Genomic DNA, 12,781 nt, shown 5'->3' on the forward strand with positions numbered 1-12,781 from the left:
CTGTGATGAGCAGCTTCCATGCACTTTGAAGATTTGGCCTTCTGACCAGGTTACCCACCTTTGTTTGTTTTTTAAATCCTCACCCGAGGATATTTTCCCATTGATGTTTAGAGAGAGTGGGGGAGAGAGGGAAAGACAGAAATAATCCATGTGAAAGAAACACATCAGTTGTTTGCCTCCTGCCCAAGCTGGGACCTGGGCCAGGCTGGGTATGAGCCAGCAACGGAGGTAGAAATAAACCTTAGACCAGTGGTCTCAACCTTCCTAATGCCGCGACCCTTTAATACAGTTCCTCATGTTGTGGCGACCCCCAATTTCATTGTTACCAGTTGAACATAATTAAAGCATAGTGATTAATCACAAAAACAATATGTGTTTTCCCATGGTCTTAGGTCTTCCCATCCACAGGTCCAGGCTCTATCCACTGAGCCAAACCAGCTAGGGCTGAGCATGTCCTTTTAAAAAGAAAGAAAGAAACAGGAAAGAGCCTAAAGATATAAAGTGGTAATTGTTAGATTGTACAACTCTGAATATAATAAAAACCACTGAATTGTACATTTTATTTTATGTTTTTAATTAAATCTTTATTGTTCAGGATTATTACAGTTGTTCCTCTTTTTTCCCCAAATAGCTCCCCTCCACCCAGTTCCCACCCCACCCTCTGCCCTTACCTCTCTTTCCCACTGTCCTCATCCATAGGTGTATGATTTTCATCCATTCTCTTCCTGCACCCCCACACCGCTTTCCCCCTGAGAATAGTCAGTCCACTCCCTTTCTATGCCCCTGATTCTATTATATTCACCAGTTTATTCTGTTCATCAGATTATTTATTCACTTGATTTTTAGATTCACTTGTTGATAGATGTGTATTTGTTGTTCATAATTTGTATCTTTACCTTTTTCTCCTTCCTCTTCTTAAAGGATACCTTTCAGCATTTCATATAGTACTGGTTTGGTGGTGATGAACTCCTTTAGCTTTTTCTTATCTGTGAAGCTCTTTATCTGACCTTCAATTCTGAATGATAGCTTTGCTGGGTAAAATAAACTTGGTTGTAGGTTCTTGGTATTCATCACTTTGAATATTTCTGGCCACTTCCTTCTGGCCTTCATAGTTTCTGTTGAGAAATCAGCTGACAGTCCTATGGTTACTCCCTTGTAAGTAGCTGACTGTTTTCCTCTTGCTGCTTTTAACACCTTTTGTACAGCTCACGAGCTTTCTCGTGTTTCTCGCGCCATCTGTTAAGGACCGCTCATGAGTTTTCTCGTTTTTCACGTGCCATCTGTTATAGACCTTAGATGTCAACACACTGTCTTGTCCACATCGAATGAAGCGATCTCATTGGTGGAAACCGTACAGGTCAATCTATGAAAAACTATATAATTGCACGAACATATAAAGCATTGCAGTTACATTGTATTTTGGTCATTCTGTCTGTTCAGAATGGTTTACATATTTTTAAATGGGTTTACTATTTTAACCAATAGGAGGGCAGAGCTGCATCTAACACATATGTTTGAATTTCACTCATTCCTCAATGACTCAAGTGACTTCTTTGCCATATGGAACTATTGGTTTTGAATACTGGAAGCAAAATTGTTTTTCTCAATTTTTATCTTATGTACAATTGAAATAAACTGGTACCATATTAACACAGGTTTAATCTGCATTGCTTACATTGCCCATCACTCTTTTTAAGTCTAAGCATTCAATATTACATTAAGTGAAGTCTAGGTTTGTAGTACTTGCCATCTTCCCTGCTGTAAATGTTCTCATCATCATCAGTGTCAAACTGCTAAAATGATAGCACTGAACATGGACATGATAAGATATTTCAGTAGAACATCATATATTTTATTTCCAACATACTGATACAGTAGCAACAAATATGCTCAAGACAAGACCTTTCATAATTACAGAGTAAAATAATTGGGACGTGGCAAGTTTTATACATTACTAAAAGTTTGTTTAAGTACAATTGATTTAACTGTAAATTTTTTTAAACATTCACTTTTGGTGGTTCCATACATGCCTGCATCCCTGAACCCAACTTCCTCCTGCCCTCCTCAGTGCTTCTTCCTCGGCATATGGAATAACTGCTGCAAGGACATATTCCACCTTTGTAATCAGTTATTTGAAATATCTTCCCCAATAAAGAGAGAATATACAAATGGACTGTCACACCGTCACAGAGATGGCTGCGCCCACAGTGGAGGCCATGTTCTGTAATGAGCCTTAACAAGCAATCAGCAGGAACTTGAGGCTGCATGGCATCTGGCCGGGGCAGGGACCTGAGGTTGTGCCCCCGACCCAGTGGGGCATGACAGGGGACCTCAGGCTGTGCCCCCTGCCCAGAAGGGCTAGACACGGGACCCCATGTTATGCCCCCCTCCCCCACCCAGTGGGGCTTAACAGAAGAAGGTTGGGCCAGCTAGGTCTGGATCTTGTCCAATGGGAGTGGGACAAGATGGGTCTGGGTCTCAAGCAATTTTGAGGTGCCACGGGTGGACGGGCACTTGACTCTGGGTCCTGCAGTGCGCCCCAGACTCTGACAGGAGGAATATTTTTCATATACATTTTACTAATTTTCTTTCATCTCTGACACATCTATTATAGAGAAAGGGCAAATAGCAATATTAAAATATTTCCTCCTCTTTGCCGAAACTGGTTTGGCTCGGTGGATAGAGCGTCAGCCTATGGACTGAAAGGTCCCAGGTTTGATTCCGGTCAAGGGCATGTACCTGGGTTGCGGGCACATCCCCAGTGGGAGATGTGCAGGAGGCAGCTGATCGATGTTTCTCTCTCATCGATGTTTCTAACTCTCTATCTCTCTCCCTTCCTCTCTGTAAAAAATCAATAAAATATATTTTTAAAATATTTCCTCCAATTAATTCCCTTTTAATTTGCACAAATTTTGTGCACTGGGCCATTAGTATCCATATAAAGGAAACACATATAAAACCCCATGAATCCTATTCTTGCCATACACCATTACCTATTATCATGGAGATTCTTGTATCTCTCCATTTCCCAGTACATTAGTGGGATATTTTACTTAAAATCCCAGATATATGTGGCCATGCATGGATAGCACAGTGGGTCAGAGCCTCATCTTAGTAATGCCAACGTTGCATGTTCCATCCCAGGTCAGGACAATAACAAGATTCAACCAAAGAATGTATAAAATTCGCCGAAACAGGTTTGGCTCAGTGGATAGAGCGTCGGCCTGCGGACTGAAAGGTCCCAGGTTCGATTCCGGTCAAGGGCATGTACCTGGGTTGCAGGCACATCCCCAGTGGGAGATGTGCAGGAGGCAGCTGATTGATGTTTCTCTCTCATCGATGCTTCTAACTCTCTATCTCCCTCCCTTCCTCTCTGTAAAAAATCAATAAAACATATTTTAAAAAATTAGTGGAACAACAAATTGATCTTTCACCCTCTCTCCCCATTTTTCTCAGTCTCTAAAGTCAGTATGTTTGACTTATTCACCCAATCAGTACACACAGATGTGAACACCAGCACAGCCCAGGGGTCCCGTGGTGACCAGAAGCCAGGGTTCTCATGAGGGCAGAGCACGACATGACTGAGGTGACACAGGGGAGGTGCTGCTGTCAGTGTAACTGGTGCGAAACTGGGGTGAGCTACACAACCACCCACAAGGAATGATGACGTCAGTGTGCTCCCTGAAACTAAAACCGAAGTGACCAGGAGAAGCTCTGGGCCTGGACAAGCCCCGGTGGACTCTGCACCCTCCAGCCAGGTGTTGAGGTGGGGCTATTTTAGATTCAGGTGGTTGAGGAGCCCAGATTGCTCTCAGGTGTCAAGGCTGGGAGCCATGGTGGCAGCTGGGCAGGTGGGTGTGGGCAGGCAAAAGCCCAGAGCAGTTGCCAGGCAGAGCTGGTGCTGGGTCTTTTTGTGTGGATCTGAGGCTCTCTCTAGTCCAAACCCAGGCTGGTGGCCACTCTGTCCCATGGTTAGTGCAAAATGGACTAAGCTCTGCTGCACGCGTGACTGTGGGATCTGACTAGGAGTTGGCATTTCCTCCAAGAAAATTTATGATCAAGGAAGGTGCAAACTATTACCTATAATAAGTGCTTCCACCATTGAGCTGCCCAGGGAGGGAGTGGGCGACCTCTGCACAGGCTGATTATCTGCCCAGCAGGAGGGTTGCTGGCTGCTGAGCCAAGTGAGCCTCTGGTGGGTTGGGGTGTCTTCAAGTTTAGAGACTAAAGGAGGTGGTAGATATTTATAAAACTGCTAAGAGAAAATGACCCTGATCTGTCCTTAATAGGTAAACATCCACCCAGACGTGGCCAGTGTGCACAATGGTAAGAGCATCATCCCACACACCTGTAGGGGGTGTGTTAGATTCCAAGTCTTGGGCATGTACCTGGGTTGCAGGTTGGATCCCTGGCCCCCATTGGGGTACATGGTGGAAGCATGCAGTTGATGTGTCTCTCTCACATCAATGTTTCTCTCTCTTTCCCTACCCATCCCCTACCTTCTCTGTGAAAATCATAGAAAAATATCCAAATATGAGGATCTATATCATAAAAGGCCTGTGGTCATGATGCTGTAATGGTGTCACGACCAAATGAGCAGCAGCTCTCGTGGTGGGCAGGGAAGGGCAAGAGCTACTAGCCTTGGAGAGCTAAGAGCAGCAATGGGCGGGGTGGCCAGCTGTGGCTGGAGGAAGCGAGCTACTTGTACATGATTTCATGTGCACTCGGCCTCTAGTTAACAGTAAAAGGGAACCCCCCACTGCGCTGAGATAGATCATCTGCCTGCACAGCCCACCCTTACTCATTCTTCTCTGTCTTTGCCTAGGATATTCCCACTGACTTTGGGACATGGTCTGTCCTTTCCAGGGGTTGGCAAAGCAGAACCTGAGAAAAGGCCCTGGTAGGAATTTGGGTTCTGTGTCTGCCTGAGAGGAGCTGGCCAGGGCTCTTCTGTCTCCACCCAGAGGTCTCTCCAGGCTGCTCTTCCCCATCCCCAAGTCACCTGACCCACTGCAGCTGCACCTCCTTCTGTATCTGGGGGCGCCTCCTGATTCTTTGGTTCCCCGGATCGGTTCATCTTTGGGAAGTCCTGCCTACAGCCATCCCACACACACCCCTGAGCCCCACTAGAATTGTTTGAGTCTCTGTTTTTGCATTTTTGGGATAATTTCCCACTTTGATTTAATTAAAAATAAAGCCCCCCATCCTTAGCCTTAGAACAGTATGCGAAGTTATGAATGAGGCTGTGACAGTTACAAGCACAGGGACACCTGTTTCTCAGTCATTGAGAAGCACTGTTGAGACTGAGACCTGGGGTGAGAGGAAAATCTGGAACCTTTCACATGGTGCACATGCAGTTAAGTTGGCATTTCCCTACGTGGAGGTACGCGGTCTCTGACCGAAGGTGCACTCAGGGAGAACAGGTGACTGAATTGCTTTAAAAGACCTGAGGCTGCTCCATAGGGCCTCTGTCATGTCACTTGAAAACCGCAGGCATAGAGAAGATGGGAAATGGGGGTGGGGTTCACCTGGCAGGACAAGAACACGGTCCCATTCTGGGGACTAGGAGCCATGGAGAGACTCCGCTAGGGCAGGCCCACCACCCAGGAGACCCTGAGTCACGTGTTGTGGGTTTGAGCCTGGCTTCTCTCGCTGAGCATGTTGTCAGGTTGGCCATGTTGCAGTGTGAATGACCTGCGTGTGGACACATCTGCTGGCTATTTGCTGCCCAGTGGGTGGGCTATTGTGTGGTTCTCAAAAAGAGACACAAAACTCAAAACCTCTTTTATTTAAAAAGAAAAACATATGGAGAATCTTTTAGGTTAATACAATAACAATAACAACAGAAAACCCTAAAGTATTCTCAAGGCTGCCTCAGGAGAAGATGTGTATCCTTCCACAGAGAGAGATGACTTCACATGTGCAGGAGGCCATTCGAACTAAACCCCACCCGGGCCCATTACTCCTTCCCTCTGCAGCTCTTCCTGTGGCCCTTCTTAGATCGATTTGAGTGGCACCTGCATCTGTGACTATGGTGATGACCTGGGGACTTGGAGCAGGAGGTGTGTGGTCTATCTCAGGACCTGCAGTGGTGACTTCTTAGACTCCTACACTGATACCTCTCTGGGACATGAGGGGAAGGGCTCCTTCTTTTGAGACTGGGTCTCTGCCTACTGGGATCCCAGTACCAACTTCTTCTGTACCACAGGGTGGGAGAGCGATGGGGCTAGTCCAAGTTCCGGTAGCTTCTCCCCCGGTGATGGAGTGATGGTATCCTCTCCAACCTCACATCCTTTTCTTCCTGCTGTTCAGTGGACTTGACATCATCCATGTCCTGGTCCAGAGAACTAGCTGCAATTGCTCAGCTCCCTCGAGCACATAGTCTTTCTGTTGCCAGGCCAGAATGACATCACGGACTCTCACTTTGAAGAAGTTTATCAATGAACTCATCTACATGCATCAGTTCAAACTTTGCATTTCAGTTCTGGCTCCTAATTATTCTGTTGACATTGACAGAGGCTCCAAGTACTTTTAGGAATCAATTGCATTGCCTGTCAGCCTCATGGAAAGTGCTCCCAACATGCAGGCAAACAGAAGTCTTCATTTTTTATAAACTCAATAATGATGTCCTTCTCCGCCTGAATCTGAAGCCGTTTCAAGGTCAATCACAGAAAGGGAGACACTACCCACAAACCTTAATGCCATGACTTTATGGACCACAAGTCTGGGGGTCAGTCCAAAGCACTCCTCTCTCCAGTGCGGGTCTCATAGATTCGAGTCCGAATGATCTTCACCTGATATGGAGGGAGGTGCCATGGATGCTCTGATCCTCCGTCACTATGAGGTTCACCATTTTTAGAGCCTGTTGCCCTTATTGCGTGCCTTCATTAGCTGCTTCTTGGATGTGCCCTGACTGAGGATCGGACCCACAACATGGACCTATCTGGATGACCCTCTAGTCACAGAGCTACGGGACCAGGGCTTGAATGAGTTCGCAGTGTCCTCCTTCTTATTTATCTCCTCTCAAAGGCACATACTCAGCTCCTCCCCCCTCCCCCACCATGACCCTCCCCCAGGTGAGTCCTGCTGATCTGTAACCTACTCACATAGCACCAGCATTTCCCCACCCCAGCAGCATGTGTCTTTGTGCAGAACCAGATTTCTCTTACCTTTTATGAGGTTGAGTTTATCACCCATTGCCTGTATCGCTCCCAGGCTTTGTTTACAGTCCTTGGAAAGACCTCATCCCTGTGTTGATTTTGGGTGCAGTTGTGGAACTGGTGAGTGGGGTAGGGGTCAGTGTTGGGGTGAAGTCAAAAGAAAGGGGAGAAAAGGGGAGGGGAGGAATAAATGTGAACAGAAGGAGACTTTATCCTTTGATCTCGCAGTATGAATTGAGATGATGGTACACTGCGTGTTCATGATGTTTCCTTGAGATGTACATATGAAGCCAGACAACCGAGGGGTCCAGGCTGCCTGTCCTACTTGAGCCAATAAAGCACAGACAGGGTGGAATCATATATGAGCGTTTATTCCAATAATGCGGGTGGTATGGGAGAGCAGCAGGTCACGCAGGAAGATCTGCTCTGTACCCCACTCTCCCATAAGCCAGCGGGCTGTACAGGGAACAAGGACAAAGTTTCCATGGGGAAGTGGGCAAAAGGAGTAAGGATGGGTATAATGGTCACAGATTACAGGCAATGTGGGCAGTGTGGGCTGGGGGGTTGCAAAGGGCAGGGGGCATCCGGGACTCCATTGTTTCCTTTCCTCAACAAGGTTGTTAATCTTTCCATGATAGTAGGCAGCTCCCACATGGGGAGGATGGCAGCATTTCCAGTGAGCTCCCAGGTCCCGCATGCAACTCCCAGCCAGGTTAGAATGTGCTTTCTTAAATCAGAACAAACAATTATGTGTAACACAGCATGAGTAATGTTTCTTATAATTATTTCTCATACATAATAAGTAGTCCCAAATAGTCTATTTCTGCCACTGACATGTACGCTTGCCAAACCTGTAGCTTTAGTCTGTGTGTGAATGGGGTTCCACACAATGATTCTTATTCATTTATTTGATTTATCTATTTTATTTTAAAACCTGTATGGTTTTATTAACTGACGGTCTTCCCAGTTAATTCAATTTGAAAAAAAAAGAGAGGGAGACAGAAAAAGATATAATGATTCGTGAGGTGTCCTGTTAATACTCACTTGCTTTTAAAGTCCCAGCCCCCAAATGTGTCTAGAACCTTCTCAGAGGTCCAGGATGGCTCCTCCCACAAAAGTCCATTTGAGAGGGACTAAGGCATACCAGCCTGCTGGTGACTATCAAATTGTTTCACCTCCAAGTGGGCTGGCAGGGCCCCTGTTCTGGTCACTGCCTTATGCAGATGTTCCAAGAGCCCCTTCTGCTGCCAACGTCACCCTGTGCAGCCTCCCAGGTGGCCAGCGACTGGATCTGACCAGAGGGCATGCTTCCGGGCACCCACACCAATTCCTGGGGTGAGAGATGGTACCCCAAGGGGACACCGGAGGGTTGGAAGATCAGGGGCAGGTGTGGCTCAGCCTGGGGTGGGCAGGGGCAGGGAAGAACACATTGTCTTTTCCATCACCCCTTGGCAGATTGCCTATGCAGCTGCCTGTGGCCAGGGTGCACAATCTCAAAGGGAAACACACAGACACCTCAGGCACAGAAACACACAGAACACCCCCGCCTAAGATGGGGTGCAGGGCTTATGGCCAGGCTCACCGAGACCAACACTATAGACACAGGCAGCAACTTGAGGGGAACACACACACCAACACACAAATAAGAACACACTCAGCCACCCAGACAGTGCAACAGGGCAATCCCACAAACACAACAGACACAAATACACACACCAGAACCGACATATGTGGAAACAGAACAAGGACACATAGAGGACACACACACACACACACACACACACACACACACACCAGAAACACCTAAAGGGGTAGCAATTTTACACATACAACCAACACGCCCACATGCAAATAAACACTCCTCAAATCCCGAGTCATACTAATTCACTGACTTGAAGGAAACATTAAGAATTAAGGTGCTGCCCTGGCCAGATGGCTCAGTTGGTTGGAGCATCATTTAATTTACTCCCCGGACCCTCAGAAAAAATTGAGGGTTCAATCTAGGTAAGGGGCTATACCTCGGTTGAGGAATCCATACCTGCTCGGGGCTCATAAGGGAGGCAACTGATCAATGTCTCCTCTCATTTTAATGTTTCAATTTTTTTTCTCTCCCTTTCTCTCTCTCTGAAATCAATGAGGATATCCTCAGATTAAGATGCAAAATGTATTAAGTTGAGTTTTCAAGAACATCCCATTAAATCCAGAGCAATTCCTCTAAAACTGTCATCAGAATCATCTGAACCCAGTGGTAGTCTGTCTCCTGTGACCTAAGAGGCTAAGACCATCGATATCATGGATCTCAGGAAGATCCCACACTATTAGGGTCATTGTCATAATCCTCTTCCTGCTTACATTTAAGCATTAAATTCTCATGATTTCTGAATAAAGTCATCACTTAATTTTTTTAACGTAAGTTAATCTTTGAGAGATAAAAATGAACTTACCCCTGGGAGAAGGCAGTTCTGAGAGATTCCAAAATGGCTTTAGGGAGATAGTGGTGTGGGTAGATCCCATGGTCAGCTAGAAAGTGTGCGTTACATAGAGAGACACAGGTTTCTAATGTGTGAAAACAATGCCAGCAGCACAGGAAGCAGGAGCCAGCCAGCTTGCAGCCTTTCATAAAGCAGAGCAACCTCTGGAGACCACTTGGAAGCCGATGTTGGGTTTCTAGAGATGGTTTCTTGAAAAAAACGTATTGAAATGTCTAAGGCTCCGCATTATCTCAGATAAGGTTTCATTGGTTGCACATCCTGCCCTATATTTGTGACCTGTGGCCTGACCTTCTGAAATTCTGTGGGAAGTTACCATCATTGCTGCCTCCTTGGAAAGTTCTGTAGTGGTCATTTTCCTCTGGAGCACTGTGCTTGCGGTGAGTATACGAAGTACCTTACAGACACACTTTAATAATAAAAAAGCAAGTTGTTTCAGCCCCAGGACCTTCCCTTTGCACTCAGTCCTGCAAGGTTACCTCTGGACACAGAGTTTGCTGGAGGTGCCCACAGCAGCCCTTCCGAAGGCAGCCCGGGGCTGAGATAAACTGTGAGTCTTCCCGAGGGAAAAGTGAAGTGCTCACCCAGCACTCACAGCCCAGCCAGGACCCCACCTTCTGATCCTGGTTGTTCAAATCAGCCACAGGGCCACCCTTCAGCTACCAAATGGGCCTGGCATGCTCCCTGAAGGCCCTCCACCTGGACTCTGCCACCCCTTCCTAGACTTGCTCAACAAGATCCCCACCGACTACCCCTGGCTCCACCTTCCCCCGAGCTCCCGCCATCTGTGCCAGCTCTCCTGCCCATGGTTTGTGGGCTGTCCTCCACTAGAACCCCAGTTCTCAAAGGAAGGAGACTATGTACTTCCAGAGTCTGAAAGAGGCGGGCTCAACAACATCCATGCCCTCAGACACTACAGATCTCATGTGTGCCTGCCCTTGGCTGGTGTCCCTCCATCCAGCCTGATTCAAGTTCTGGTCTCTAGAGCCTTCCTTTCACCCACCCACTTAAGAACCCAGGCCCATGGACTGGCAGTAAACGCCCTCACCAACCATGTTCAACCCACAGCCCAGCGGCACACTGTCCCCTAGAGCTCAGGGCTCATCATCTCAACACAGCATCAGGGGTGTGCTCTGCACAGGCCAACCTAGGGAGGGGGGACACTAGCCACAGCACATCCCTACAATGTGCTATGATGAAAAGGCCAAGCCCCTCCTTCTAGAAACCCTTGTATTGCAGAATGTTCCCGCCATTAAAAAAAAACACAGCACCATTTCCTGGAAAATCCATGGTACCTCCAGGACCCTTTAAGGACAGGGCTTCATTTTTAATTAAATCAAAGTGGGAAATGACCCCAAAAATGCAAAAGCAGAGACTCAAATGACTCCAGTGGTGCTCAGGGCTGTGTGTGGGATGGCTGTAGGCATGACTTACCAAAGATGAACCCATCAGGAGACCAAAGGTTCAGGAGGTGCCCCCCATACAGAAAGAGGTGCAGATGCAGTGGGTCAGGTGACTTGGGGATGGGGAAGAGCAGGCTGGAGGGAGCACTGAGCAGAGACAGATGGTGCCTGGCCAGCTCCTCTTAGGCAGACACAGAACCCAAATTCCTACCAGGCCATATCTTGGGCTTCATTCTGCCAACCCCTGGGAGGGACAGACAATGCCCCAATTGCAGTAGGAGCATCCCCGGCAATGGCAGGAAAGAGTGAGGAGGGGGCGCTGTACAGGCTGTGGGTGAATGGTTCTCTCTCTCTCTCTCTCTCTCTCTCTCTCTCTCTCTCATTTCTTTGGTTAATCCTCAACTTAGGATATTTTTTCATGGTTTTTACAGAGAGTGGAAGGTAGGGGTTAGGTAGGGGAAAAGAGAGAGAAAAACATTGATGTGAGAGAGACCCATTGACTGGATGCCTTGCCCATGCACCCCAAGTGGGGCTCGGGATCCAACCTGCAACCCAGGTACATGCCCAAGACTGGGAATCTAATTCGCCACCCTCAGGTGTGCGGGATGACCCTCTTACCATTGAACCACACTGGCCGAGTTGGGGTGGATGTTTACCCTGTAAGGAAAGATCAGGGCCATTTTCTCTTCGTAGTTTGATAAAGATCAATCACCTCCTTTAGTCGCTAAACTTCAACACACTTCCATCACACCAGAGGCTCACTTGGCTCAGCAGCCAGCAACCCTCCTGCTGGGCAGACGATCAGCCTGTGCAGGTCAATGTTGGAAGCGATTTATTACAGTGGAGTGGGTGGGGCCTTCCAGGATCACAAATTCTCTTGGAGCTCATGCCGGCTCCTAGGTCAGGTCCCTTAGTAACTCATGCAGCAGAGCTTAGTCCATTTCCCACTAACCATGGGACAGAGTGGCCACCAGCCTGGATTTGGACTAGAGAGGACCTCAGAGCCACACACGAGAACCCAGCACCAACTCTCCCAGACAACTGCTCAGGGCTTTTGCCTGCCCACATCCTCCTGCCCAGCTGCCACTGTGGCTCCCAGCCTTGACACCTGAGAGCAAGCTGGGTTCCTTGACCACCTGAATCTGAAATAGCCCCACCTCAACACCTGGCTGGAGGGTGCAGAGAGCACAAGGGGCTTGTCCAGGCCCAGAGCTTCTCCTGGCCGCTTTGGTTTTAGTTTCAAGGAGCACACTGGCGTCATCATTTCTTGTGGGTAACTGTGTAGCTCACCCCAGTTCCCTACCTGCTACACTAACAGCAGAGGCACCTCGCTCGTGTTCCCTCAGTCATTTCCTGCTCGTGCTCTGCCCTCATGAAACCCTGGCATCTGGTCACCATGGGATCCCTGAGCTGTGCTAGTGTTCTCATGTGCATGGATTGACAGGGTGAATGAAACAAATATATGGATTTTAGAGAGTGAGAAAAATGGGGAGAGAGAAACATTTATTTGTTCTTCCACTGATTTTAAACATTCCTTGGTTGATTCTTGTAAACTGCCCTCACCTGGAATTGAATCTGAACCCTTGGGTTTATCCAGATGAGGCTGAGACTCACTGCACAATCTATGCATGGCCAGGGATACATGGGATTTTAAGCAAAATAACCCACTAAGGTACCTGAGATTAGATATTGGATGGGAGGATCTAGTTCAGGAGTGGGCAAACTTTTT

At 47.6% G+C, this 12,781-nt stretch overlaps 1 pseudogene; it reads right to left on the minus strand.

Annotated features, from left to right (window-relative positions):
• Positions 1 to 5,959: 5,959 nt before the first annotated feature.
• On the minus strand, positions 5,960 to 6,853 carry LOC139019301 (pre-mRNA-splicing factor 38A pseudogene; annotated as a pseudogene).
• Between the last annotated feature and the right edge of the window lie 5,928 nt (positions 6,854 to 12,781).

Source organism: Myotis yumanensis, unplaced genomic scaffold (genome assembly GCF_028538775.1).
Source record: "Myotis yumanensis isolate MYYU_CA2020_CCGP unplaced genomic scaffold, mMyoYum1.0.hap1 SCAF_11, whole genome shotgun sequence".
Taxonomy (NCBI): domain Eukaryota; kingdom Metazoa; phylum Chordata; class Mammalia; order Chiroptera; family Vespertilionidae; genus Myotis; species Myotis yumanensis.